This window comes from Rhinolophus sinicus, chromosome 17, assembly GCF_057876585.1.
Source record: "Rhinolophus sinicus isolate RSI-liver-muscle chromosome 17, RSI-T2T, whole genome shotgun sequence".
NCBI lineage: Eukaryota > Metazoa > Chordata > Mammalia > Chiroptera > Rhinolophidae > Rhinolophus > Rhinolophus sinicus.
The window spans coordinates 131,438,480-131,464,353 of record NC_142517.1 but is presented as its reverse complement, the minus strand read 5'-3'; the positions used below and the strand labels follow the sequence as shown (position 1 = coordinate 131,464,353).

The 25,874-nt window shown below is 42.5% G+C and overlaps 1 pseudogene; it reads left to right on the top strand.

Moving 5' to 3' along the window:
- Positions 1-430: 430 nt before the first annotated feature.
- Positions 431-25,647, top strand: LOC109458690 (small ribosomal subunit protein uS2 pseudogene; annotated as a pseudogene).
- Positions 25,648-25,874: the final 227 nt, after the last annotated feature.

Sequence of the window (25,874 nt, the reverse complement as noted above, 5' to 3'; positions counted from 1 at the left end):
CCACCTCCCTCCCACCACCCCTAACACCTAGCAACCACTAAATCTAACTTTCATCACTTCTAATTATTATGAAAGTGGAATTATATACCATGTAGCTTCTTGGAATTGGCTTTTTGTTCTCCACATAAAGCCCTGGCTGTTTGTTCAAGTTGTGTGTACCAGTAGTTTGTTCTTTCTTTTACTGCTGAGTAGATTCTATGGTACGGAAGTACTATAGTTTAACGCTTTACTCACTGAAGGACATTTGGGTTGTTTATAGTTCGGGGCATTCTGAATGAAGCTGCAATGGCATTCGCGTACAGGTTTTTAAATGCCGGGCATGGAATTCAGAGACGAGGTTCTGGGGCAGGGCCCATTTCTAAATGGCGACTGAGCATGTGGCTCACTGTGCACAGATGAGCTGTGCAGGTGACACATTTCCATCCCTTAGATGCTGGGCTGGCTGCGGAGTCCTGGGCTTCAAAGGTCCGTCACTCTGTGCCCTCCAGGCAGCACCAGAACTGGCTTGGGGGAGCTCAGCAACGCTGGCAGAAAAGAACGCCGGGGTCCCGATTTCTCAGTGGGGCTTCTAGCTATCCCATTCGGCTCCCTCAGCATCTCCAACCGTAATGGGCTGTTCATCTGGGGAGTTGCTACAAGGCAGATTCCTGGGCCCTGCCCCAGAAATTTTGATTCTGATTCAGTGAGCCCAGCAACCTGCATTTATAACAGGAAACCAGGTATGGTTCCTCTAGCCCCATTCCCCTTACTGGTTCACACTTTTGTGTAATCTCTTCCTCTGGAATATGGGCGGGACCCATGACTGGCTTCTCAACCAATGACATTTAACAAAGGTGATGGAATCTCATTGCTATGATTGTGTGTGCTACAATGTGCCACTGAATTGGCTCCGACTCCTGGCAACCTTATGAAAGAGTGATGTCCACGCTGTCCAATCCCCAGCCCTACTCAGCTCCTGTAGACTCATGTCTGTAGCTTCTTTCATGGAGTCAATCCATCTCATATTTGGTCTTCCTCTTTCCCTGCTGCTTTCCATTTTCCCCAGGATTATGTCTTTTCTAAAGAACCCTGAGGTAGGACAGCTTCAGTTTTGTTATTTTTGCCTCCAGTGATGTTTCAGGCTTAATTTGCTCCAGGACCCACTTGATCATCTTTATGGCAGTCCAGGGTATCCACAGAGCTCTCCTCCAACAACATATTTCAAACGAGTCCATCTTTTTACTGCCAGTTTTATTCACTATCCAACTTGCACATCCCTACACAGCAACTGGGAATACAAGGGTGTGGATGACCTTAGCCATGGTCTCTAATGACACATCGTTATTCTTGATGATCTTCTCTAATTCTTCAACTGCTGCCCTTCTGAGTCTTCTCTTGATTTCTTGGCAGCGGTCTCCATTTGAACTGATGACTGACCCAACGTAAGAAAAATCTTCAACAATTTTGATGTCTTCATTGTCTATGTTAAAGTTGTGTAGTTTCTTCTGTTGTCATGTTTTTGTTTTTTTGGTTTGTTTGTTTTTGTTTTTTTGTTTTTGTTTTTTTTTTTTTTGGTCTTCTTGATGTTCAAATGCAGTACTGCTTTGGTACTTTCTTTTTTCACATTCATCAGATGTCATTTCAAATCATTGTTACTTTCTGCCAGTAATATGGTATCATCTGCATATTGTAAGTTATTGATATTTCTTCCACTAATTTTCATTCCTTTTTCTTCTGGATTTAGCCCAGTTTTTTGTATGTTATGCTCTGCGTAGAGATCAGACAAATAGGGAGACAAAATGCATCCTTCCCTGACATCATTGCCTAGAGGAAACCATTCTGCCTTTCTACATTCTGTCTTGACAGCGGCTTCCTACCCACAATACAGGTTCTACAGCAGAACAATCAAGTGCTGAGATATGACCATTTCTTTCAAATCAACACATATCGTTTCATGATCCATGTAGCCAAAGGCCTTAGATAGCATAGGCTAACCTTTTCCTGATATTCTTTGGACAACTCCAGCATCCAGCAAATGCTCACAATTCAATCTCAAGTGCCTTTTCCTTTTCTGAATCCAGCTTGAACATCCAGCATTTCTTGTTCCATAGACAAAAGATAGAAGCCTTGGTTGCTTCACTTTGGGCATCACTTTACTTGCATGAGAAATTAGACCAATGGTCCTATAGTTACTGCTCTCCTTGGCATCTCCTTTCTTGAAGACTGGGATGCATATTGGATGTTTCCAGTCTGGAAGCCATTGCTTTCCATTTTGTTGACATATTCTTGTTAGGATTTTGACAGATTCAGTCTCTGTGGCCTGAAATAATTCTATCGGTTTCCCATCTATCCCTGGTGATTTACTTCTTCCCAATATTTTCAGGTCCGCTTTCACTTTTCTTTCTAGAATTATAGGTTCTTTCTCATAAGAATCTTGTTAAAGTATCTGTCATCCTTTTGTCTCGTCTGTATAGGTTTTCAGAACACTGTTTCCACCTTCCCTTTATTTTCTCCTCATCAGATAATGTGCTTCCTTGATGGCGGTTTCACTGTAATCTAGCTTTAAATTTCCCTTTATTTCCTCAATCTTCTGGTATACATCTCCTGTCTTTCTTTTTTTGTTGTTCTATCTCCTTACATTGACTATTGTAATAGTTCTCTTTATTGCTACGTGATGATAGTCATTGAAAAACTGCATATAGGATTCTAACCCTGCTTTTGCCACCATTAACTTTGCCTCTTTGCCTGTCTTGAACAATTTTCAGTGTTTCTTCATCTATGCATCTCAATTTCTTTCCTTTTTTACTGTGGCCTTATCTTTTTATATTCTTTCCTAATATTACTATTTGAGTCCACAGTTCTTCTGGTTCTCGGTTAAGTTTAACAGTGCGAATCTGTCTTTTATGTGGACTTTAAATCCATCAGGAATGTTATTTACATTATATTTTGGCACTACGATTCTGTTAGTGCGCTTCTTCTGCTGAGCACATGTGGTTTGGACCCATATACTGAGCAGTAGAAGGCAATGGTAAACCACTGCTACATTTCCTTTACTTAGTCTTTTCTTTTTTCCTTTTACCTTGAAAAATCTATTGTGAGACAGTCCAAAATAAATCAGAAGATAGTGCTGAAAGATGAGACTTCTATGATTAGGTTACATGATGTAAGACTCCATCTTGCTAGAAGACTCACTCCAGAGTCTCTCCATGCTGGCTTGCTAACGTAAGTGGCCATGTTGGAAAAGCCCAGTGAACTACCAGTGGCCTTTAGTTGCTGAAGCAGCCTTCAGCCTCTGTCAGCAAAAAGTCCTGCCCCTCAGCCTGACAATCGCAAGGACGTGAATCCTGCCAACAGCCTGAGTGAGCTTGAAGATGGATTCTTCCACAACCCAGGCAGTCAATGTCTTGATGGCAGCCTTGTGAGAAATGAAGCAGAAGATCTAGGTGAGCCCTGCCCAGACTCCTGACCCACAAAACTGTGAGGTAACGAACGTAAGTTGTTTTAAGCTGCTAAATTTGGGGTAATTTGTTACAAAGCAATAGAAAACAAATACACCAGGTGTTCCAGACTGAATGTTTTTGTGTCCTCCCAAATTCACATGTTGAAATCTAATCCCCAAAGTGATGGGATTTGGAGGTGGGACCTTTGGGAATTGACTAGGTCCTGAGGGCAGAGTCCTCACGAATGGCATTAGTGCCCTATAAAAGGAAGCCAGAGACATAGCTCACGTTTTTCCCAGCCATGTGAGGATACAATGAGAAACCAACAGTCTGCAAGCCAGAAGAGAGTGCTCACCAGAACTCAACCAAGCCGGCACCCTGATCTTGGACTTCCAGCCTCCAAAACCGTAAGAAATAAATGTTGGTTGTTTAAGCCACCCAGTCTACAGTATCTGATTATAGCAACCTGAGCTAATTAAGATGCCAGGTGACTCCTGGTATTACTCAGCAATAGATAACCAACACACTAAGTGACCCAGACATACAGTAATGCTCCCTACTCTCCACCACACCTTGAGAACCACTGACCCAAATTAAGGTGAGGCTAAGCCTCAAGGGGCCTCCAGCACTAACCTGCCTTGAACCAAACCCTAGCATTCTTGACATTAAAGACATGCCTGCCCCTAGAGGATACTTCAATTCTTCAGGAGTCCTTTGGAATCAGAGTAACAACTGCCTCCTGCGCACCAGGCTGCCATTTGACACTCCTATTCAGAGGTGTCCCAGGACCATATATATGGAAATCAAAGGGCAGACACTTCGTAGTTTGCCCCCCTTCACCTCTCTTTGCAATGGTGGGGAGCATCACGAAAACTCTTTGGGGTCTCAAATGCCTCTACTTAGTCTTCTAATATCTAACTGATCATGGGATAAGCCTTTAAGTGACAAGAAGACTGACATGTACAATTATGTGTACATAAACAAAAATACATCTGTTTTTGCATTTGTCTCCTGAGAGAGAGAGAGATTTGAATGCAAGCCCAGTAACATAAGGGCAGGGACTTTCTCTGTGGTGTTCACTGATATATTTCTAGAGCCTAGAACTTTGCCTATACACATTTGTAGGAAGAGAAGGGAAAGGGAGGAGAGAGAAAGGGAGGGGAGGAAAGAAGGGAAAAAGGAAGAAAAGGAGGGAGGGAGGGTAAGAGGAAGGAAGTGGGGGGAAGGAGGAAAGAGGGGAGGTAGGGAGATCGTGATGGTCTCCTGAGATTCACACTCCTCTCAAGACAGTGCTAAATTAATCTGATGTCAATGGGTGATCATAGTTTAATCCTTTTACACCTCAAAGAAATAACTGTAGACAGATTCCAGGGCTGTGATACGATGATTCACATTCCAAAGTCAGTTGTCTCTTCCATCCACTTTCAAGGACAGCAGGGCGTCTTAACTGCATATTTATCTGTCATAAAATACCTTGGTGCCCCCAATTCACCACCATTTGCAGCCAATTGAAGACAGCATGCATATTTTTAGAAACGCTTACAGTGACACACCACTGTTCACCGATGAGAATTCTTCTCATGATAATCCACTTCCTATCAAACAGTGGAGTCACATAACTGGACGGCCCATTGGGGAAGGGCCTCCTTCATGCACAGTAGCCTTAATGGGCCAATCTTTAAACAGACTGCCCAGCATGGAAGCTGATTAATAGAACCAAGTCTGAGAGGGAAGTTTCTCTTTAACTTTCAATTTCCTTTTCTGGCTGAAGACAGATTTGTGATGTGATTTTAACATGGCTTTTTGCAGCTCCAAATTTCTCGAGCAGTAAAATCAGCTTCATGGCAATATTTTTCCTCCTTCACCACTTCCCTACCTTTGGGGATCAAATTCTTTTCTTTCAAATCTGTCTGCAGATGAATCTGATGAGCTTCCTGCATTATTTATCCTCCAGTAAATTAGGAAAACCATTACCAGCTTGCCTCGTGTTTCTTGGCAAGTCTAACCACTGAGCACACTGATGTCTTGTTTAATCAAACAATTTATTTACAGAGGATCGACATTTCTATTCATACTTCACATTTAAAAAGGAGGAAAGGAAAACTTCTTAAATCTCTAGTCTTTTATTTGGAACCTGGTTCACCACGTCAACGAAAAAACATCCAGCCTAACAGAAAGCTTTTAAGAGTTTGTTGGAGCCAAACTGAGACAATTGCCGGGAAGCAAAGTCTCAACGAATTGAGAAAATGCTCTGGAAAATGGCTGTTTTGCAATTTATTTTATACATTAGAATCAAAGGAGGAAGGTTACATGAAACCCATTGGTCGTAAATTAAGGGGGTGGGAAAAAGCAAAGCGGGGAAATCTCTGGGATTGGATAAAAAGCAAAATGGAGCGACACACACTTCTTGTACATTGGTGGGTACAAGATAGTTAACAGCATTTTACAGCACATAGAGACAGTATTTGGGGAACAAGATAACAATGAGGGATTTTGTAGTTTCCTGCTCTAGTATGGTGGGTTGTGCCCCTGGGGGATCTGGAAAGGGATTACATTCCAAGGGTATGTTATCTTAGATAGAAAAAGACAACAGATAGGATCACTTAAGGTGAAGACGGACCTTTGTCAAGGAAGCTACAAGCCAAGGTTGTGATTTCCCACCATGGCCCACCTTAGTTAGGAATTTCTATGTTTGTAGCATCTTATGTGGTTATTTTCAGTCTCCTGAGCTTGTCAGGTTTAATATGTGGCCCCTTTTCCGTCCACAGCCACCATCAATTCTCTTCACTCTGGGAAGTGGGGGCAGAAGGAAAAGAAAGTACTGGAACAGGCACTACAGGGTCTGTCTGGCACGCTGCTCCCATGTGTGTGCATGCGTGGGAGACGAGTAGATTCTCTCTCACACCAGATCCGTTCCCCACAGCGTGATGCTCAACCACCCTCCCACAATTCGTCCTGGGTCCAAACAAGAGATCAGAGAGCAGTGCTGAGGGAGGTACCTGCCACCAGGGATTCAGAGAATGCTTTCTGACTCCCTGCCTCTGTACATGAACCAACAAATATTAAATGCTCATTAATGTGTAAGGGATGAACGAGGAATCTGTGAATACAGAAGGCCACCTGGTGGGGAGATTGGAGCCACCATGTGCCACACCAGTGCTAAGCACTGTCGCACATTTTCTCCTTTAATTCCCACCAGATACTAATTTGGTCTCCCTCATTTTACCCACGCAGAAACTGAGGCTCAGAAGAGGAAAGAAACTTGCCCAACGTCACACAGCCAATTATTAAGCCATCTTCTTCCTGTTACATCATAAATTATCTCTGGTCTATTAACTATAGTTCTTCCCCACATGTTGTTGTTCTTTATGCTTCCTCTTCTAGTCACAGTCTACACTTTGCCTGGCTGTTTTGTTGTTGTTGTTGTTGTTTTGTTTGTTTTGTTTTGTTTTGTGTTTTTGTGTGTGTGTGTGTGTGTGTTTCCCTAAACGCTGCAGGATTAGAGCACTCTCTTCCAAGGTAACTTCCCAAAGGTTGGTTGGTATTTTACATTACTGCTAAATTCATCCAACAAGTTAGGCGAATGGGATGATTTATCACCAAAGTATTTAACGTAAACACCCACTCAGTTCAGCTGTACAAAATGTAGGATATGAATCTTCCCATCAAGAGCTGAAAAACAGCTATGTGACCCCCAGGAAAAATAAATTTTGGTGGCACAAATCCTTATAAACATAATCTTTATTTCTTCAATAGGGGTCTTTCCTTAAAATTGGACAGATAAATAACTAAATGAAGGAACGAACGAACGAACGAACGAACAAATAAATAAATAAATAAATAAATAAATAAATAAATAAATAAGCCTTCCAGGGAAGTAAGGACCATAGAGAAAGCCTAATGTGTTCTCTTTTGCTGTCACCCATCAAATCAACTATCCTCGTGCTTTGAGGTGTCTCTTGCTCTCCTATTCATTTGCCCATAAGAGCAAGGGCATTGGTTGATTACACCCATTTGGTTTTTAGAAGCCAAAGTGGATTATATTCGTCTTTCCTATTACGTAGCCTAGCAATACCTCCTGTATTTTTTACAGTAGATTTTCTGAGCGGCAATAGGTTCTAATCAATCTTCCTGGCTTCATTTCTCAGAATCTCACAATCTCCTCAAGGAACATTTCAAACCTGATTTATCATCATTACCAGACCCTAAATATTCACCAGATTCTATATTATTTATTACACCTAGTTAATTTCCCTGTACTGGCCTTATGGGTCGAATCACAGAGCATGTGAAAGATTATTCTTGCAATCCGTCATGAAGACTCCACTATAATGCAGAGTCACATTTAGAAAGAACATTTCGCCACCCACGAAATAGCTCTGAACAGTAGTTGAGCCCCTGTGCTTCTCTTCAAGACTCTGCCCCACGTGTAGGCACAGCCTCTGAGCAGCCCCTGCACTAAAACATGCTGACACAAGCCGCAGCCACTTCCCCATCTCCCCCCAGTCCAGCAAAAGCCCCGTCTCTGCTGCTACATTACAGAGCCTGGCAAGGGGCTGGGCAGGAGGAAGTGATCCCAAGTCAGTCCTGTGTGGGGAGAAAGTGTTTGCAGGTTACAATGAGGTGAGACGTGGACACAGGTCACAGGGCTGGGACAAAACAACTCTCCCAGCTGACCCATCCTAGAGAACATCTCCCAGTGGTGACCCTGCATAAGAGGCATGTTGCAGCCACACCCCTTGTGCTTCCCAACAGGCTACCTGTGGCTCTCCAGTCCATGCCTCCCAGCCCCCCCTCCCCTTTTCCCCACATCAGGGAAATACGGCTCAGCCAGGAAATGTCCAAACTTGGGTCCCACCCACTGCATGAAGGGGTTTCATTTGAATTCTCTTTTAGAAATATATCTCCAACTCCCCAAGGGTTCAGTGCTCTAAGAAGACCTTCCAAAGCCCTGACTCTGCCCAGAAAACAGCTGCCTGGCCAGTGTTGGGGGATGGGAGCATGCTCATCTGGGTCTGTAGCCCCAAGAGATCAAAGATGTGCTCCGTTTTCCTCCAGATGACACAATTAGAACCAATGAGAGAAGTTGTTCAATGGGGGTTTCTTCTCGATACAAGAGACAGCTTCAGAGTCCCTTGCAGAACAGTCCGTCTTGTGGAACAGCTAAACAGAGGTTAGGTAACAGCTGCAAGGCATGCTCAAGGAAATGGTATGTGAGAGACAAGCCAGATAGCCGCTACCCCTCTTCCAACTTGAAGTTGGGGTGACTCTGAAGAGGTTTTCTACAGTAAACTCACAGAGCAACAGCATTCTGTCCCTGGCATGGATTTGGAAGTATATCTTGTCTAGAGGTTGCAAATTAGCAACCCTAAGCTGAATTCAGCCCAGGAGAAAATAGTATTTTGTGCACAGAGCATTGGTCCACGCAGGCTTATTGTGTCATCCAAAATTTAAGAACTGAAAGATTTCACATAAAAATCAAGATTTTAAAGCATTTCTTAAAAAAAAATGAAACAAACATCAGAGGAACTGTCATGGGAGGCCTACATTCAGCTTGAAACTAAATAGTGGGCTGTGCTCTGCCATAGTCCCTGCCAACCCCTTTTATGCCCCCACCAGCCTCACATTAAAGTTGGGGTTTTGTTGGCTTTCGGTTTTATTGTTTTGTTTGGTTTTCTTCTCAGGCCTCTTTATTCACATATATTTTCTGTCTTGCCCCTGCGGCCATGAGTGTTTGTCACTGCTAGTGAAATCCTACAGGAGCTGGCTAAGGCTCAGAACAGTGAAGTGACTTGTCCAAGGTCACACAGACTGCTGGTACAAAGCAAGGAGCAGAATCCAAGCGTCCTTGTGATCTAGGGCTCCTCCAACTTGGTCACACTGCCAATCTTGAGAGAGTTTATTTCCCTGGATTGATTTGCTTGTTCACATTTGGGTTGTGCAAACTGTTCCACTGCATTACCATTTAATATATCCTAGTGATCGAGTTCCCACCTTTTCCCTTAAATAATAATAATAATAATAGCAAAACACAACTCTTCTTTCCAGCTGACTTTGCAAATAACTAGCACCCAAAGAACAAACACCTTCTGGTGTGTTCAATAAAAAATCGACCTGACGAACACATAAAATTTCAATCTTCCTTGCAAAATCACGAAAAGGCCAAAACATTATTTCAGACTCTGCATTGATAGTCTAAATCAATAGTGCAAACAAGATTTCTGGGGGAAAGGTTAAAAGTAATTGGCAGAACACACTGGTGTTAAGCCACCATAAGCACTGTCAAAGCAAAGAGTTAAATACAAATAATTGATAAGCTCATTATAAATCATTCTTATTTATCTACTGTATATTAGGGGCTTTTACAAGGTATCTCTCTATAATCTCATTTGAGTTACCACCTGCATTTGAAAGGGATATAACTTTACATCTCTTAAAATCTTCTGTGATCAGACCTGTAGCTGATTTAAGTTGCCTATGCTCCCATAGAGTCTGGAATTGTAAGGACTGAGTAACCTAGAGAAAAGACAGGTTAAGCACTTCTTAAAACTTATAGTTGGGTAGGAGATCACTCCAGGTTTACTCGCGTTGCCTGTGTGTTAAGCAAAGTTATGTGTTGCTCTGGCACTAAGCAGAGACCCACCTTGGACTGACTTGTTATCAGGTCCCTACTCAGGAGTGAGTTGCACTTGGCTGGATCAGGTCACATTTAGGCTCACCTCTTGGATAAGCCTCACTGAAACAGCAAGTTAAAAGTAAGATTGCCTAATCACAGATTGAGCTGTCAGACTGGAAGAGTGCCTTAGATTTCTATCCCACATGCAGATAGACATGTATCAGACTTCGTACACACTGGTGACTGCTACCCAAGATCCATTCTCCCTCCCTCCTTCTTAGGAGAACCTGCACTGTTGATAGGTATCTAGGATTGATAATCAACTAGTACACATCAGACAGACTTACTGTTGTTTATAACTAGTGTCCATTCTGAATGGTCGTGTCCAAACTGTACTAGATTTTCCTTATTTAGAATTTCATTCCTCTCCCCAGGCAGTTTACATACCAGTCCTGACTATAGAAATAAGTTCTGAGTAGTATTAGCCAATCACAGTAATCCTACCCTTCTTGTCAGTGATTGGTTTAGGTACCCTGGCTTGAGCCAACCAGCATAGAGTATTCCCATTGTTGACTGTTATCGATCCAGGGTTAAACTAACAACCTAACTGACCCAACCAGACTGAAGAGAAGGAATATTTAGTCCACAATTGAGGGAGAGATTTCTCTCACTCACACAGAATGAAGAAGTCACTTGTCCTGGATGTTAATGGCAGTCCTCTTGAAACACTGCAGGTGACCCCTTTTAGGACAGAGCCTATACACGGATAAGAGTAAGCAGGGGAGCATGAAGACTTGCAGAAAAACAGCTCTATGATCCCAATGATTAGAGTACTGTGCCTGGAGCCTGCCCTTCCTCCAGTCCTCTATTATAAGGAATAGTACATTTCCTCATCATTTAAACTTCTTTAGGTGGGATTTATGTGCCTTACAGACAAAAATAGTCTGTATTTGCACAAGCAGATATATTCAAAGCCGGTTAGAAGGCTTTCCAGGTGAAGCCAGTGTCTGAACCCATCCCCATCCAGATTTTTTAAACAGAGCAGAGGGAGTAACTGTTTGGAGCTGCAAACAAGTTCAAAGTTTTTAATATATCCACACAGCACACATGCACACACTTGCAATTGGGTAAGGAAGGGAGGTTAGCAAAGTGGGGAAAATATGCCTCTGGAAGGAGACAGGCTTAAGTCCATATCAGCTCTACTTCTTACAAACCCTGTGACCACAGAAAAGTGTCAATCTCTGTAAATTATGGCACGAATGCATATCTTACAGCATTGCTCCGAGAATTCAATGAAGTGCAGTATAAAAAATATCTAGTGTACAAGACAGAAGCTCAAAAAATAAAAGACATTTTTTCCTTCTCTTTTCCCCACTTCGTTTTTCAAGAAGTCTTTCCAAATCCTCTGGCAAAGCTTCAGATACAAAGACTGCTCGCTGCTAGATCTGCATTTAGGGAGCATTGAGGAATTTGACTCCAGAGGCAGAAGGACTGGGTGGAATTCCACCAACATCTAGCCATGTGACCCTGTGCACGGTCTTTACCTTCCTTAAGCCTCAGTTGTCTCACCTGTAAAACAGAGACATAAAAACCACCTAGCTCAAAGGGCTACTGGGAGAACTAAATGAGATTATGCATAAAAGGCCCCTTACAGGGTGCCTGGAATGTATCAAACATTCAGTGAGTAGCAGCCATTGTTATAATTTCGGTCACTGTTTTTGTTGTTAAGCATGGAAAAGAAGCACAATTTTATCCATAGTGTTTAAAGGTCAACATCCTGTAACATTTCCGCTGGGTTAGATTTTCAGGTGAAATAGGCAAACATGAGGAATCTGTCATATAAATAGAAGTTGACCCTGGGTGCCTTAGACTTAGGCAATGGCCACTCAGACACTTCTGGAAAAACAAAGCGGACTAGTGAAAAATGCTTGTATTGCCCGTGGGTGCCATCCATCAATGGGAGAGGACTAACCTCAGATTTTACGTTCTACGCTAGGGGAAGGTCAAAAAAAAGAACAAATTCCAATTAACAAAAACATCACTGATTTAGAAACCCATGAACAGAGAGCATCATTCTGGCTCTTCAAGGAAAACTCTTATCAGCATCCTGCGTGGTTAAAAACATAGAAAGATAAAAAAGTTATTTATTAATGTTTTTAAAAAACATGTTCTTATTTTAAAGCCTCAGGAACGAAGTATAATCAAATCACTCTGTCAAATATTGACACTGGATTACTGCTCAGTAATGAGCAAAATCCAAAAGAAGCACTTGTCGAGGGCCCCAAGTCTAAGGAAGCCTCGGAAAGGCAGCAGCACAAGCAACTGCTGCAGGACCCTTTTAAAACACCGGACTGTGTCCCCATCACAGTTGTCCAGGTGCCTCCATCTGGGCCACCTGGCCTCCTCCAGGACTCACAGCCCTGAAGGAATCCTGGCTTTGTCACTTGCAATGTTGAGTGCCTGACTTGACCTCTTTAAAGCCCCAGTGTTTTCAGCTACTCAATAGGGAAGATGGGATTATTTTCACAGTTAAGAGGAAATGCATGCAAAGTCCTCAGTTCAGCGCCTGGCACACAGTGAGCACCCAATGACTTTTTCCTCTGTCTTCTGAATTTCTCAGCCCCTGTCTCTTCCAGATCCACAACTCACACCCTTTCCAAGAACAGTATGATGCTGGCTTAGCAATTATGCCTCATTTCATGAGCATGGTTTTCCAACCTCATGACAGGATAAATTCTTTAAAGCCAGCAATGGTTGATTATTTCATAAACACAGCATGAATGAGCCAATCTCGGCTCTAAATCTTTATGAACATTGACTTGGTAAGTCCTCATAACAATCACATGAGGCCATAAATATTATAATTCTTGTTTTATAGATGAGGAAACTGAGGAAGAAAGAGATTCAATCACTTGTCAAGGGGGCAACTCGTCAGCTGCTATGCTAAGAACTCATGAGGGCTAGCTCCTGAGACCATGCTCTTCATCACCCCTTTGTTTTAGACTTCTGTGCCGTGCAATGGCCACCACATGGGAGGCATGTGCCCTGTAATGGCCACCACATGGGAGGCATGTGCCGTGTAATGGCCACCACATGGGAGCATGTGCCGTGCAATGGCCACCACATGGGAGGCACTCCACAAAGACCTGTCAACAGAAACACGATTTAGTCAATGAGTACTGCTTGGCACTTGAGGAAACTGAAAAACAGTGAGGTTACATAGTTTGTCCTCGGTCAGAAAGACAACTGTGAAGCAGATTACGGCCCAAAGTGTCAGATCCCTAGTGGCTGGTTCTTTCTTGCCACACCATACTGATGGCTTTTTGAGGTAGGTGCCACCCGCTGAAGGAAGGAGAAGAGAGGAAGGCGTGTGAGCAAGTCTCTGTGGATGATCCCACACCTGGGCCAGCTGAAGGCCTGCTTCTCTCGCCCCTTGACCTCACCTACCACGTCCCACATGGGGTCTTCACACTTTGGGTCAGCAGTCACTGCTTTGTGGCTTTTATTTATCTTTAGGAATATTTAGGGTGGGTCATAAGAGAGGCAGCTGAGCTTGGGCATGCAGGCCACTGGCAGGCCAGGCAAACGAAGCAGAGGCGCAGCCCACATGCCCACAGGCCACAGCTCAGGGCAGGCCTTCACCGCCTTAGGAAGCATCTCAAGTACATGAGGTTTTCCAAACTCCTTCATGAGTGCTGGCTGCAGTTTTCTTTCAGGCATTATTTCCACATCTTTTCACAATTCAGTAAACTCATTTTTAAAAAAGAGAAAATAACTCCCTAACGTTAACCGCTTGCAGTCTATCAATGCATTACCTTGTGCTACCAGGAAAATTCACTGTTGGGTGCAACTGGGCACAGTCTCAGGAGCCAGGGTCCCAGGTTCAAATCTCAGCTCCTGAACTTGACAGCTGTGGGGCACTGGATTTTGTGCCTCGGGGTCCTCATAATTGGAAGGGTAATAATCATAGTAGCCACCTCATAGGCTTGATCTGAGGTTAAATAAGTGTGTGTGAGTGTGTGTGTGAGTGTGTATACTATAGACACACATACATATGTATATCCATATATACAAACAGATATATACTACATACATATTTGTCCACATACTACATATATATATATATATATATATATATATATATATATATATATATATACACACACACACACACACACACACACACACACACACATACATATTTCTACATGTAAATAATTATGGGTTGAATTATGTTCCCCACAAATTCATATGTTGAAGTCCTAACCCCCAGTACCTCAGAATGTGACCATATGTGTAGACAGGATCTTTACAGAGGTAACCAGGTTAAAATAGAGCAGTTAGGGTGGGCCCTAATCCAATATGACCAGTATCCTTATAGGAAGAGGAAATCTGGACACAGATCTGTACAGAGAGAAGACGATGGATGTGAAGACGTAAGGAGAAGACAACCATCTACAAGCCAAGAAGACAGGCCTGGAACAGAATCGATTATATCTCTCAGAAGGCATCAACCTTAACGACACCTTGGTCTCAGACTTCTAGCCTCCAGAACTGTGAGATGATAAATTGTGTGTGTGTGTGTGTGTGTGTGTGTGTGTGTGTGTGTGTGTGTGTGAGAGAGAGAGAGAGAGAGAGACCACCACTCAAAAAGGTACCCAGTACATGTAAGTAGTAGTACGCAACCCTCAGTTAATATCAGCTAATAATAGTAATAACTAGGTTATTAATCAGAAAGTGTGTAGTTTTATACTGCACTTGTTACAAATCTGGACCTGTGGATAAAAAATCACATAAGAGAAAAATAGGATGACAACAGCCCTCAGGTCCACCACTGAAATGCCAGGCCTGCCAGGCCAGCCAGGCTCTCTCTTCGGCTGCAGATGGCACCATAAGAGCTGCACCATAAAGAGAAATAATGTGGAGGCTCTCTACAACTTGTTCTAAGGCCTTAGTGCTTTTCCTTAACTTATAAGTCAAACATGAGCTGATATCATCACTGATTTAATGCTGAAACAAATATTTCCTACTGTTCCTCTTTCCAGCTTCCAAATGAGTTTAACAGAAATGTATTCTGCTATATCAAGGTAAGCTCCCAAAAAAAGTTATATTTTACAGCTACTTATCTGTGAATTCATCTCAGTATTATGCAATCAAATCACAATGCAGAAGTCTGGGACCTGAGGCTAATGAAAGATTGCCACTGCCGTCCGTAACCCCTTACTGCATATTTTTGCGTTCACCAAAGCAGTCTCATTTTCTCTCATTGACTGTTTATTACAAGTAAATTATAAACTTGAACTCTTCCTGTAATACAGATTTATACTAGCACAGAATCCTGATTCTTGTCTGTGTCATGAATTAGAGAACTGCAGAAGATTATGTATGAAAAAGAGGGGGATGTGATGGTTAATTTTATGTGTCAACGTGACCAGCCACAAGGCACCCAGATATTTGGTTAAACATTATTCTAGGTGTGTCTGAGGGTGTCCCTGGATGAGATTAACATTTGAATCAGTAGACTGAGTAAAGCAGACCATCTTCCCCAATGTGGATGAACCGCATCCAATCTGTTGGAGGCCTGAATAGAACAAAAAGGCTGAATAAGAAAAAATTCTCTCTCTCTCTCTCTCTCTCTCTCTCTCTCTCTCTCTCTCTCTCTCTCTCTCTCTCTCTCTCTCTCATACATTTCTTGAAAGAGATAGAAATAAGATGGAGATGGAGAGAGAGATGAGAGAGACTGAGCTATAGAGACAGACATAGAGATAGAGAGATAGAGATAAAGATAGAGATAGCTATCCTGCTTGTCCTATTTCTCTGCAGAACCGTTACTAATACAGGGGCTGTTTTGCTACTGGTTAATATTCCCTAAATCACACTCTTTGGGAGAAACTGCCTCTGGAATTTCATTCAAATAAACTCTTCCTCCCCTAAGTACCACTGTTACGTTCCTTCCACTCTGAAGAGAACAAGAATGGTGCCCAGGAAGTTTAGACACAACGTTTTGTTCAACTATAGCGACAGCACTATCCCTTACAGCTGGCACCTTAGCTTTCTCTTCATTTTCAAGGCTACACTATAGGTTACTAAACTGATTGACTAATCTCATTGTACACACAGAATTCTTTTTGGAAAAGTGAAAGTATAATCAATAAAAAATTTTGGTTAACCTATAGATCCAAATTTCATTTGTTTCTACCTTCATATAATAATGGTTGGGTATTTTCCATAGAACAAACAAGTGAACTACTTTTGGCTTTTCTTTTCCCACTCTTTTCTCTACTCTAAACATAGGTATTTCCTCCAGACTAGAACTGAATAATGTAAAAATGTATGATTTGAACATGTCACATCACCTGACAGTTCCCGAAGCATCACATGTTCTCCATAATTATTTTTAAATGTAGACTCAAGAGGTAGATGTATTGGCTTATCTCCTCCTGCCCAGATTCCTGAAAAACAAAACATAGCAATGACTGTTAAAGGGAAGAATTACAAAAATCACGCATCTTTAATGAAAGACACAGGAATAGAAATATTATTATCTAGCTCAGCTGGTTCCCAGTTTGAGCTTCTTGTGAGCTTGTTCTACCACTAATTCTGTGGGGGATGGAGAGAATCTTGGACTGGAGGGGTCAGGATCCCAGGGTTAGGATCCTAGGGTTCCAAGCCTGACCCCACATTTACGCAGCTAAATGACCATGAGAAAGTCAATTATTCTTTGTGGATCTCCGCCATCTATTAATTTGGGGGGATCTGGAATGCATCATAATTAAGGCAGTTTACACAACAGTTAGAGAATGGGTCTTGAGCCAGCCAAAGTGACATTGGACAAGTCGCCAAACTCCTTGCTTCTGTTTCCTTATCTATGAAGTGAAAACAATAACAGACTTTCCTCAAAGACTCCTTGTGAGATTTAACCAAAGTAATACACGAAAAGTACTCAGAATAGTGCCTGCCCCAGAACAAAGCCTTCTTTCTTAGTCAGCTATTGTGATGATCTCCAAAGTGCCTATCATAAATCTACTCAACTCTATGATTCTGATACCTCCCTCAAAATTCTTAGTACCCTGAGGTTTCACCATGGGAATAGAAAGTGAACACAAAAATAAAATACTGAAATTGAAGTCTTATTTTTCTCTCTATCAATATATTAATAGAAAGTTAGAAGTCAGAGAAATTTCTCAAGTATCAAACAGATAAAATAGGCCATTGGTATAAAATAAGCAGTGAAAGCCTTAAAAAGAGGTGAGAAGATATGAAAATATGTTTTGTGTTTCAAGAAAAGGAAACAACTTTCACTAAGGACCCAGCATCTATTCGGTACTCTATGACCTCACTTCATTAACCCCACCCCATATCACTTCGATGCAATCATTTCTAACCCCATTTCACAGATGAGGAAATTGAGGCTCAAGGAGGCTCGGTACAGTTCCAGAGGCATATGGCTCTTCAAAGACAGACTCAGATTCCACCCAGGCCTGACTGCAAACCTGTTTGTGCTACTTCCACACCAGAAAGCTGGCTCCAAAATACAGGCCTTCCTCACTCAGGGCGGTAGTGGTTATGGAGAAGATGGTTTTTGTACCTTAAGTGCACTAGAAGAATTTTCTCTTTAAAAGAATCCTTACATAAGTTTACTATGAAGCCAAACAAACAAACAAACAAACAAACAAAAGTCTTCAGCAAATCACTTCCTAATTTCTTACTATGAGTAACAGCAAAGTAACAGCAGTTGTCGAATTTGGGATTGAGGGATTGTGGTGGAGTAAAAAGTTGGGACACAGTGGAACAGAAAGAATTTAAAATCAGATGACTTGGGTGGCATGGCAGTACTACTTTTGACACATCCTAGCAGAATACAGTTGTCATCTCAAATGCGAATAAGGCTAACTGCTCAGCATCCCTCACGAAGTTGGAGTAACAGTTTAGAAAGCCTCCAATTGCTGTGAAGCTGTTCTAATTACAGTGGTACCTCGGTTTTCTAACGTAATCCGTTCCAGAAATCCGTTCGAGTTCTGAAATGTTCGAACACCGAGGCACGGTTTCCCCATAGAAAGTAACGCAAAAGGATTAATCCATTCTAGATCTTTAAAATCAACCCCTAAAACTGCAAATTTAGCATGAATTTTACTATCTAATGATACCATAGATCCATAATATTTACGGTGTTCGTAAACCGAAATGTTCGTCAATGAAGACATTCGAAAACGGAGGTACTACTGTATTTGGCTTCATTTTAACAAAGCGAATGTCTCCAAACTGTCTTACAAATTTGAGCATTCAGATTCAATCTGAAGTAACACTCCTACAAATTCTTTCCTGATGTCCCATCATCAGGCATAACTGGAACTGCACTCCTGCTCCCAAATTTGGGCCTCCAGGCGCCTTAGAACTAGTATCTACCAAACTTGCCCGCAGGTACGTCTTCCAAAACCAGGTGCTAAGGCCTACAAAGCCGAGACCAGTTCCTTCATTTTTCTGTCTGTCCTGCACCTGGTGTACTGAGTAGATGGTCAGTAAATGATGGCTCAGTGAGCAAATGAATCTGAATTCCATTTATCTGTGCCTGAGTACAGAGCCAGCTACATCATGTATGGGACCTGAGGCAAAATGCAAATTCTGGGCCCCCTGTTCAAAAAGCAGGCAAAAAAGTGATGTTAAAGGTCCTCAAATATAAAGCATCTTCCTTTGTTCTGTGGTCTCTCCACTTGTCCAGGTGTCTTGTATTTGCTATGTAAAGTCGTTAAAATTAAATGTCATCTAAAACTAAAGATATATTAAATATGGAAATTATTAGCAAGAATCTTGTTCATCTTTATATTGGATAATGCTAACTTTAATTGCAACTATAACAGTGAGACTTCACAGGTCACAAACCCAGGGAGTACAATCTGAGTACTCCGTGAGTACTCAGCCCAGCCTGGGTACAATCTTAACATATATAAGGAGTAAACGACAAAATATACGTTATTTCCTGACATGAATTTACAAAGAAATAGCAAGAAAAGTCAAGGAAATCTGCATATGATAGGCGGAGGGCATTCTGGAATGGCTTTCTTCAACTTATAATAACATAAAAAAACCTTTCATTTAACTGATGGATTGCAAACGAAATTTATTCCCATGGAGATGGAGTTCTTTAATAGTATCTAAAATGTTCAAGTAAATAAATGTCTATCTTCTTGGACATTTATTTCTTGGGGGGAGAGAGAGAGAGAGAAAGAGAGAAAGAGAGAGAGAGAGAGAGAGAGAGAGAGAGAGAGAGAAAGACCAGGAAATATGCTATTGATATAAAGAATTATACATGGAGAAAATTGCAGGTTTTTATTTACTCATATTCCATTCTACCATTGTGCATGCAAGAGGCTGGAGAGATATTGTGTCATAATTATGGACTCCCCTAGCAGCTTGAGTATCAGTGGTTCCTATTGTTCCAAGTCTTTTGCACGCCCATGAGCTCCCAGATTGCATCACACAGAAAAAGAGCAGGCACTAATTGCACTGCATATTTATACTTCCCCTGTTCCCATCATTACCCACATAATTCCCCTTGGCTTCTAATTAGCTCAATCAGGGCTGGGGGGGAATAAAATTTTAAGTAGTTTCAAATATTATGGGATTTGCTACCACCACAAAGTTTGCCAAAATACTAACTTTACCCAACCATAGTTTATTTCCCATTTCTGAAGAAACTGGACAGCTTTTTTTGTTGTGTTTTGATTTAATCAAGGATAATAATTTATTAAACAATATCAGTCTAGGTGGTTTGTACTTTGGTGTTTCCCCGGAATTGGAGTGGGGAAAGTCCATTTTGCATATAATTTTTGTTTGGCTTCTAAGTACTGGCTATGAATATAACATCCAATAACTCTTTTGTGTTCTTTCCTGTCCCATTTTATAATCTGCAATGCCCAGAATCCTCACCTTTTAATCCTATGCAAATTATAACGAATGGTGCTTAGGAAAAGGATTTTCCTAAAGGGTCCTATTCTGGGAAAATGAACTTAATTACTCCAGGTACCAATCAGTGATTTAAAGTTTTGAGAAATGGTTTGTTGTTATTGTTAGGGAAAGCACCTAAACTTCTTTTAACATAAGCAAGAGCTGTCAGAGTCACTCTTTATCTCCATCACCTCATTATTAATTCATGTGGCTTCCGAATCTCAGTTCTAATCAGGGAGACGGCTCCTGCGGCTGCAGTTACAATCAGCTCGATGCCAAGATGGCCTCATGTAATCACCCTCCTCAGACCTACAGATGATTCCTAGTGAAGAAAATCATTTGGAAGGCAACTGGTATGCCGAGACCCAGTTTGTAATATCTAATGGCTAGAGTTTGGGGGCCCACACAAGCTTTATTCTCCGTATACGATCGGTCTTGATCTTGGGAAGGTCAGGGAAAGCAGAGAAAGGGAGACTTCCAGAGAGGATCTGAGGAGACAACCTAGACCAAAGGCCAAGCCTGGCCACCTGCGAATTAAACGAGGCCTACAAAAACTGTTTGTTTTCCCCCCATACATAGTATTTTATTAGTGGCTAACATTTAAATATTGGAAGTATTTACATAAAACTCCTGAATGCCATCTTCTTTTGAAAAGTCATATGCTTCTACAAATAGAAGACCTGCATGCATTCTTTTATTATTATTATTATTATTATTGAAGTTTATTGGGGTGACAATAGTAAAGTTACATAGGTTTCAAGTGTAAAATTCTGTCATACATCATCTATATATCACATTATGTGTTCACCACCCAGAGTCAGTTCTCTTCCCATCACCATATGTTTGACCTCATTTACTCTCTTCTATCCCCCGTCCCCCCTTACCCTCTGGTAACCACTAAACTATTGTCTGTGTCTATGAGTTTTTATTTCTTTATTTGCTTGTCTTGTTCCTTTGTTGCTTTCAGTTTTATATCCCACATATCAATGAAATCATATGGTTCTCAACTTTTTCTGTCTGACTTATTTCGCTTAGCATAATAATCTCAAGATCCAACCATGTTGTCACAAATGGCACTATTTCATGACATGTTAAAAATTGGTAAGTGCTGAGGGGAGGTGGCCATTTTTCCACAGGACAAAGACTCTTTGTTCTCTGTCATTCCCACCCCACCAGGCTGGTTCATTCTTTTACCTGCCGCGCTCCTACAGACATTTGAGTTTGTTCCCCTGAATCCCAACCCAGAGTTCTCCAAATGGGTCTTTTCTCCACGTTTCCCCAGGTGGTGGTTGGCCTGGTCCAAAATGCCAAACGGTAATCAGCTCATAAAGCAAGAAAAACAAATAAAGCAAAAGCTTTACTCAAAAAGTTCTATTTCTAGAAATTTACACGGAGGAAGGATCAGGCAACACCATTCTGTCTTTCAAAACACATTTACTATGTACCCACCATGTGCCTCAGACAGTTTGAGGAGCTGGAATTGGAACAGTAATAAGACTAGATTCCTGCCCCCACCAAGCTCTCCTTCTCTTCTCTTGCAAGACAGTCAAAAACTTGAAAAATAAATATGCATCCCATCTGGTAAACGGTAAGTGTTAGCAGGCTGAATATACAAGTGGACAATGTCCAGACTGTAGATTAAAACAGAATTCTGGCCTACAGCAACCTGCCCAGGAAACAACCCAGGAAGCCAGTCTGCCGTAAGTCACACTCGAAAGAAGTCAGACTGCTAACTCTCTCTAGTGACAGTCCAGGAAGCAAAACAATAACTCCTATAATAAATAGCCCCAAATGTCCAGGACTTGATTAACAACTGGCAGTTTCTCTACCTTGTGTCTCTGCTTCTAACTTATGATCAAGCCAAATAAGCACCCCAAACTAATACAGGATACCCGCTTCTAGTTAGCCTGCCTCCAGCTTCCCTGGGACTACAGCCTCCAGTCAGAGCACAGCTGAGGCCTTCCCTTTATCCCATTCTAAAGCTTTCCCACTCCTCTGCCTGTCTTTGGGTCTCTGCTAAATGCAAGTGATGGTGGCTGACTCCCTCACTACAGCAAACTCTGAAAAGAAGCCTTTTCTTGTTCTCATGAGGGTGGTCTTCATTATTTCCATAGGGCTTTGAAGTAAAGTGGAATCGAGGGATAGAGTGATGGGTGGATGGGGAGGTGATACCGGAGCCAAGTCCTGAGAAGAGGGAGGGAAGGAAAGAGGGAGCCATACGACTCTGGTGAGAAAGCATTCCAAGCAGTGGGAAATGCAACACAAAGGCCAATGGAGAAAATAAGCTGGTATATCCTCGCATCATGAAGCAGAAAAAAGGAGGAAAAGAGTGCTAAGGGAGGAGACCGCAGAGGCAGCTGCAGACCAGACGCCATGCTTGTTGGCCATGGGAAGGACTCTGGGTTTCCTCCTTGGGGTAACAGAAAGGCACTGTAAGAGTCTGAGCAGCACAGTAACAGGTCCTCACTCCACCCGAGGGTGGAGGTAACGGAATACATACGGGGCCATCGGAATGATCCACAAGAGAGATGTTGGCCGCCAGGACTGGAGTGGAGCGATGGTTGTAGTAAGAGGCGGCCAGATTTGGGATATAAATATTGCTGAGGTGTTGCATGTGAGGTGAAGTAAGAAGTCAGACAGGTCCTGTTCCCCCGTCCTCCTATTTTTCCAGCCCAAATTATAACTCCTCCTGCTCTCACACACCACACTCCCAACACCACCCTCTTCAAAGTCACTTGCCCAGCTGTACAAACAGGTAGAGAATAATGTCTCAAGAGTGGATGAGGCCATGCCTGGGGCGTTTCTGAGGCGAGAACAATGAGAGGTGTATCAGTCAAAGCCAGGATGGTCTTCGTGCGGAAAGCCCTGAGGACCCCTATCTAAAATGCTCCATCCACTGGAGTCGAAATCTCCAGGACTCTCAGAGTACCCTCCTTCAGAAATCCCAAAGCTTTTCTCTCTTTCTTTCTGTGAGCTTCACTCCCCTTTCCTGGTGGTACCAGTGCCTTGTTGTAGCTGACTTTGTTGGTGTCCAAACCCGCCAACCTCCTCACTATGTCTGTGCGAGCCAACCTGACTTCAGCCATCTTTCTAGGCTAGAAGGTCCTGGGAACGAATGCCTACCCCACTACCCCACCCCCACCCAGCAGCCCTGGACCAACATCCGACAGGTGTGGGGCATAAACACTCCAGCTTTCTCACTCCTTGGCCAGGGTAGTTTTGAGGCATGTGTTTTGCACCATTTTCCATGGTGACTTACTGGGGTAGCCAGTCTGATGTCACCCTTTCTTTCTCCCTTACTCTCACCTAACACTGCCCTTCCAAATCAATAGCTTGCCCTTGAATTCTTGGTTCAAGTTCTGCTTCTGGGGGACACACTCAGACCACCTGCTATGGTCTGAATATTTGTACACCCCCCCCCCCCATTATGCATATGTTGAAATCCTAATTCCCAAGGTGATGGTATTAGAATGTGGAACTTCTGGGAGGTGACTAGGTCATGAGAGTGGACCTAGTCCACTCTCATAAATGGGATTAGTGTTCTTATAAAAGAGACCCCACTGACCTCCCTAGTTCCTTCCACCATATAGGGCACAAGTAGAAGTTATCTGCAACCTGGAAGAAAGCTTCACCAGAACACAACTATGTGGCACCCTAATTTTGGACTTCCAGCCTCCAGAACTGTGAGAAATAAATTCTTGCTGTTTATAAGCTACCCAATCTATGGTTCTTGTGATAGTAGCCTGAATTCCATCTGTCTAAGATACCACCTATGACAGATTTTTAAATTCTTAGATAGTAGCCATGCTGTGGGGAAAAAAAAAAAAAAAAAATCAGCTCCAGAACATGTTTGCAATTACCGCTGCTTACTAAAAGGAACCAGGCTTCTTAGAGGAAAGGATGATTCCAGAGATGAGGCAGGGAAGGTACAAGACAATTATGATGCATCTCGTACAAAAAAATTGAGGAAGTGCTCATAGAATGATGAGAACATGTTAAAAGGACACAAGAAGGAGCTTGAAGGGGTTCTCACTGGCTAAATTTGGGACAACTGAACATTAAAATAAATACAAACATTAATGGACTATAACCCATCAAATAAAATAAAAATCCATGAGTATATACAGATAATAAACAAAGAAATTAAACATGAAAAAGGGAAAGCAGTTCCTTTTAACATAATGCTAACTAAGAAATATAGATGGAACGGTAAAATTAGTAAAACTTCATTTTAAAACATCATAGCAAAATCTGAGACAAAAATCGTCCATGAATGTTAAATCTAGAAAGGAAAGTTCGATGAGGAATGGGATATTTATATGGTCTCGATATACTTGTATCTCCCTATAAAATACTTAACTAACTACAAAAGGAAAACCAGTACAACAGAGAAAATGGGACAAAACAAAGACCATTCCCTTAGACATGCCCAAAGTTTCTCACTTATTCCTTACCAAGAAGGAAATGGGGAATAAGATCAGAATCCCATACATCACATAGATATCACCTACATCTTTGATATGTATGCTATGCTTACAGTAATGCTCTAGTCACGCGTACTTAGGGATAGGGTCATTCTTGACTACTCCCTTTACTCTTTTCATAAAGCCTAGCTTTTATTAAAGAACCACCCCACATGCAGGTGAGCGCCACTGATCATTCTTCAAAATTATCAGTGCTCAGTGTTGATCAAGAAAAAAGACTGAGCCCCTTTCCGCACTTTTCAGAGAGGGATCCCTACGGCATTGTTCCCGGTTCCCAAATAACGTAAAGGAAATCTTTCACAATGTCTGGGAGCCCTTGATGTCCTACAAATGAAAGAGGAGGATGTCCTCAAATTCCTTGCCGCAGGAACCCACTTAGGTGGCACCAGCCTTGACTTCCAAATGGAATAGTACATCTACGAATAGAAAAGTGATGGCATCTACATCATAAATCTGAAGAGAACCTGGGAGAAGCTTCTGCTGGCAACTCATGCCATTGTTGCCATTGAATACCCAGCTGATGTCAGAGTCATATTGTCCAGGAATACCAGCCAGCAAGCTGTGCTGAAGTTTGCTGCTGCCACCGGAGCCACTCCTATTGCTGGTCGCTTCACTCCTGGGACCTTCACTAACCAGATCCTGGCAGCCTCCGAAAGCCGAGACTTCTGGTGGTTACCAATCCCAGGGCTGGCCACCAGCCTCTCACAGAGGTGTCTTATGTTAACCTGCTGACCATTGCTCTGTGTAACACAGACTCTCCTCTGTGCTATGGGGACACCGCCACCCCTTGCAGCAACAAGACAGCTCTCTCTGTGTGTCTGAGGTAGTGGATGCTGGTCTGGGAAGTTCTGCGCATACGTGGCACCATCACCCGTGAGCACCTGTGGGAGGTCATGCCTGACCTCTACTTCCACAGAGACCCTGAGGAGATTGAAAAGGAAGAGCAGGCTGCTGCTGAAAGGCTGCGACCAAGGGGGAATTTCAGGGTGATTGGATTGCTCCAGCTCCTGAGTTCACGGCTGCTCAACCTGCGGTCACAGACGAGTCTGAAGGCATGCAGGTGCCCTCTGTGCCCTCTCAGCAGTTTCCTACGGAAGACGGGAGTGCTTGGCCATCTACTGAAGCTTGGTCTGTGGCCGCCACTGCTCAGGCCACGGAATGGGGAGGACCAAGCACTGAGTGACCCTAAGCTGTTCTTCCACAAACTCCTATGCAAAATGGAAATAAGGTTGACGGAAAATAAACAGTTTTTAATAAGTTTAAAAAAAGAAAGAAAGAAAGAAGACTAAGTGAGAGTGAGTGAGCTAACTAACCCTTTACTGGTGGAGCCCTAAGAAAGCCAATGGCCCCCAAGGGAACCCGCCTTACATCCAGTCCCTGAATGAATATGCATGCTACCCCTTTAGTGCT